Source organism: Nomia melanderi, unplaced genomic scaffold (genome assembly GCF_051020985.1).
Source record: "Nomia melanderi isolate GNS246 unplaced genomic scaffold, iyNomMela1 scaffold0098, whole genome shotgun sequence".
NCBI lineage: Eukaryota > Metazoa > Arthropoda > Insecta > Hymenoptera > Halictidae > Nomia > Nomia melanderi.
Genome location: NW_027475213.1, coordinates 50,001 through 55,000, shown reverse-complemented (window position 1 = coordinate 55,000; position 5,000 = coordinate 50,001). Strand labels below are relative to the sequence as shown.

Genomic DNA, 5,000 nt, shown 5'->3' with positions numbered 1-5,000 from the left:
TGCCGGGAAGGTCGATTCCCTAATCAAGTCCGGTAGGGGCGGGGGCCAATCTAAGTTCCCGCTGGTCCGCAGGGCGTTCCGGAGGGGCTCGCGTTCTGCGTTATACATAGGGCATTCGAATAACAGGTGGCTGGGTGTCTCGTTGGGGGCGCCGCAGCGGCAGCGGGGGCTATCGGCTTGCCCTCTGCTGTGGAGTTTGTCCGCGAAGTCACCGTGTCCCGAGATGATCTGGGAGATGTAATGGTTCAAAGAGAACCATCCCATGCTCATCCGCTGCCTCACGCACGGCAGGAAGCGGTGGGTGTATCTGCCATGGGCAGAGTCATCCCAGCGCTCCTGCCATACGCTAAGCAGGGACTCGGAGGCTTGTTCCTCGACGGGGTCCTCCACAGCGCCGCCCGCTGCGGGGGCGGGAGTTCGCGCATCATACAGGGCTGCCGCTCGTCTGATAACGAGGTCAACCGGAGGAGCACCAGCGATTATGTGTAGAGCGTCGGTAGATACTGTCCTATAGGCTTTGGTGGTACGCAGGAGAGCGTACCTTTGCGCCCTTAGGAGTTCTGAGGCTGAGGTCTTATTTACCAGGTCGCTCCACGCGGGGGCGGCGTACGTGGCGATTGGCAGGAAAAGTCCCTTGTAAAGGACATCTAGGGACTCGTATTTGAGTCCCCAGCTCCTGCGGGCTATGGCGGCCATGGAATTATATTTCTCGGCGCACTTCGACCTGATTTTCCGGGCGTGCGTCCGGATCCTCAGGCCTTGATCGAGGTAGACGCCGAGATATTTTACGGTTTCGACCATACGTATTTGCCTCGATTGAATCTTAATTGTTGGGGGCCTTCGAATATCGAGATGACCACGGAAGAGGATCATCTCTGCTTTTTCCTGTGAAAGGGTCAGCTTCTCGGACTCGCACCATTTCTCAATGATGGTTGTCGCGTGCTGCCCCTTTTCCTGCAACTCGAGCCTGCTGTTTCCTGGGACGAGGATAAGGAGGTCGTCCGCGTAGGCGAACGCCTCTACGCCCTCGTTGGCCAGGGTAATCAGCAGGCTATCGAACACAAGGTTCCAGAGGCTGGGCCCTAAGATTGAGCCCTGAGGACAGCCTCTGGTTACCTGTTTCTCGACACGGGTCAATTTCCCTATCAGTGAGGCCGTACGGTCGTTGAGATAATCCGCGACGAGTCTATATAGGTTTCGCGGGCAGTTCCGCTCCTTGAGGCGAAAGAGGACGCTGGGCCACCATACGTTGTCGAACGCGCCCGAGATGTCGAACAAAATCGCAAGCGCGTATTTTGTCGTTGACCCCTCGAGCCCGCTGCGGACGGCGCGGATGGCGTCAGTCGTCGACCTTCCCTTTCGGAAGCCGAACTGCCTAGGGGAAGCATAGCCGGGGTGGAGAAAAATGGGCTCCAGCCTTTCGCGGATCAGCTTCTCCAGGGATTTCCCAACCACCGAGAGAAGGCAGATGGGCCTGTAGGAGCTGGCCGCAGACTCGTCCCTATCGGGGCTTTTGAGGAGGGCGCGTATCGAGCCATATTTCCATGGCTTCGGGAAGCTGCCTTGTGACAGGCAGCCGTTGAAGAGGGCTGAGATTTCGCTTATTAGGACCGGATAAGCGGCCTTAAGCATTCGGACCTCGATAAGGTCGGAACCTGGAGCTTTGCCATTGCGAATCGAGCCGATTGCATGGCAAATTTCCTGTTCCGAGAAGGGCGAAGTATCTGGGGTATCCGGGGGGGTTACGCTCGCGGACCTTTTACGACGTTGACACTCGAGCGTGTCCGGGGCGTCGTCGGGAACAAGGGCGTGGAGGAGGCTTAACGCGGTCTCCTCCCACGTAATTGTGGAACCGGACAGAACCGGGGAAGTGGCCAGGGCTTTATCGGGGCTGATCTTTTTGACGCAAATTTTATACGCCGCTCCCCATGGGTTTTTCGCGCAGGATTCCGTCACGAAGTCCCGCCAGCTTGATCGCTTGGCGGTCTGAATTTCGTAGGAATACTTCCTGCGAATCTGGAGGTACGCGACGCGTTTCGCTTCCCTGATGGAAGGGTCCGACTCGACCTGGAAGGACTTCCGCATGCGGTAAGTTTTCTTCTTTAGCCGAGTCAGGTTTTCCGTCCACCAGGGAACCGACTTCGGGAAAGTTTTCTTCCTCGGAAGGGATTTTTGCGCAGCCGTAATGATTGCGTCTTGAAGAGACGCAGCTGAGGCCTCAATTGCAGATTTGCTGTCCAGCCGGGAGTCGCGGAGGAGGCTGCTTTTGATTATTTCCAGGTTCGATTGGAATTTAGCCCAATCGGCCCTGGATGTGTTAAATCTGGGGCTCGCGGAGGCGGGTCCCATTGTGGTGGGGGCCTTGTACGTGAAGGTGATTGCGTTGTGGTCGCTGGATGTCCAATTTTCATGGACCTCCCAGCTTCCTATGTACCCGACGGTCGATAGGCTTGACAGCGTTACATCTACGTTGGAGGATCCTTTATGGTTGCGGAATGTGGGGGCGTTACCGGGTTCGTTGAGGACTACTAGATTTTCCTGGGTTACGACCCATTCCAATTCTTCGCCTCGCGGATCGGTTGTGGTGCTGTGCCAAAGCGAAGACTTCGCGTTGGCATCGGCAGCGATTATTAATCTCTTTCCGCGGAGGGAGCGGCATATTTGCGAGATTCTCGCCAGGTATCTTTCGATATCGTGCGAGAATTTGAAATATACGCTAGCGAGGTACAGTTTCCCAAATGGTCCTGTTACCTCGATACACGTACAATAGTCGTCGCTGAGATGCGACAGCTTAAGGGACTCGAGGTTGGGATTGCGTATCGCGATACCAGCCATGGCTCGGTTGCCAGGCTCCGCGCCCGTGACTGCCGTGCAATTCGTGAGGCCGATGAATTTGCCCTTCACGTTGTACGGCTCCTGCATGAACAGGATGTCGATATTCTTCTCCCCCATAATGCGGGACATTTCGAGGGAGACGATTTGGGATCCGCGCATGTTTAATTGTGCCAGTTTCAGGGTCTGGCTATGGGTACGACTATGGGCGTTATTCATAGTCGGTTTGTTGAAGGACCCGCTCTAGTGCCGCTTTATGCGCTGGGCATTGTTCCAGCTTAACGGAGTGCTTGTGCTCCTTGCCGGCCTTCCGGCAGTTGGAGCAAACGGGGGACTTGGTTTTGTTTGGGCACTCCTTGAAGGAGTGTCCTTCGGCGGCACAGTATCCGCAGATTTCCTTAGGGGCGCGGCAGTACTTGGTCGTGTGCCCGAAGGATTGGCATTTATAGCAGCGCGTGGCTACAATGTAGTCCCTCGCGCGGCAATGTTCCCAGCCGATGTAGAGGATGCCCTTGTTCTTTATCAGTTCCCGGACTTTATTTGACACCTCGAAGATGACATTGCAGGTGTCCTTGTCCTTGGGTCCTGATTTGAAGGAGACCTTCGTTTGCTCCCTAACGACGGCCTTGTCCTTACCCTTGAAATTTTGCTCGACGATCGCCTCGATCAGGGATCGGTCGTTTTCGGTCCGCGGTACGTTGTACACAATTATTCTGGGGCTCGACTTCGGGGGCGCCGCTGCCGTGAAACCGGCTGACTTGAGCTTCGGGTGGGCGGAGAGGGTCGAGAGGTCGCATCCCTTTGCGGCCTCGATAATTATACCATTCCCCTGAAGGAGACGGACGCTTCGGACCTGAAGCTTGCTGGCCTCCGGGGAGACCATCTCCAGGACGGCTTTCCTCGTTGCCGCTGAGTCGGCGTACGTTTTGGAGTCGCTCGGGGCGATTTTTATTATATTCGGTTGATCGCGTTTTGGGTTCGCGATCGATATTATCCGTTTAGGGATTCGGGCCTTTTCCGCCCAGGTCATTTCCCGTTGTGCCACGGGTTTGTTGTTTGTCGCCGTGGGGGGGGTGGGGGCCAATCTGGGTGACTGTGGGGCCGCGGTGGGGGGGGCGCGTGTCGCGGCATGGTGGACTGTGGGGGCGGTAACGCGGGAGAGAACCGCGGATTTGAGGGCCTTAATTTGGCCCTCGAGGTTGCTTTTGTCTACGAGCGCCTGGGTGAGTAGGTGGGTCAGCTCGCCTACTGCGTTAATGAGCTCTGATTTGATGGTGTCGCTTGCCTCGGTTTGCGTGGTGATACAGTTAAAGATAAATTGGTTGATGTTTCGGGACTTACTCAACGCAGCCTCTGTGGATCTGGGTGTGTCGCTCGTCCCAGTCACCTCCTTCCTCGTGGCTGTTGAGTTCCCCGTCACTGCGGCTACCTCGGGTGTGGGAGCGGCCTTAGTTGCTGGCGGGGTCTCTGCGGCTTGCTCAGTTATTAGCTGCTTCGCAGCTTTCGCCTTCCTGTTTTTCCCCTTCCCGGTGCGGGCGGGCGACCGCTCCTCCTTTCCTTCCAAGTACGCAGACCTGACGGGGCTGTCCAGCTCATCCGTCGGCAAGGTGGATCCGGAGGACGAGGACGAGGACGAGTCGTATTCGTCGCTTTCCGACTCCGACCTCTGCTCGAACGTTCTCTTCCGTCCCGGACACTGCATCTCGCCTCGCGGCCGAAGTTGACGGCGTGGCGGATGGGGCTCGACTGGCTGCTTCGCTATTTTGCCGATGGCGGCGCTGCTGCGGCGAGGACTGCTTACTGGCGGCGCCGTCGTCGACGCCGAGGGGAGCTGCTGGCGGCGTGTGACGTCAGAATATGGCCGCCAATATGGCCGCCAATATGGCGTCCAAGATGGCGTCGACAAATCTGTTGTCGTTGATACCGGGATATATGTCGATGAATATCCTTAATTTGCGACAACTCACTAGAGATAATCACAACACTGTGTCCGAATGTTTTATTTACACCAGTGGCCGCGGCGATTCTACGATCCCGCGGTTATTAATACGAGAACGAGTCTACGAAGTTTCAGGTGACGCCAGATGACGTCACCAACCGACGCTAACTTTATCTCCTCGATAGATTCGGCCCTCACTGTCCGAATTTCACGATTCTTAGCACAGAAT

General features: G+C 56.4%; 1 pseudogene; it reads right to left on the bottom strand.

The window, feature by feature from the left end:
* Positions 1-5,000, bottom strand: part of LOC143175517 (large subunit ribosomal RNA) — a 10,657-nt pseudogene that overhangs the window by 2,690 nt on the left and 2,967 nt on the right.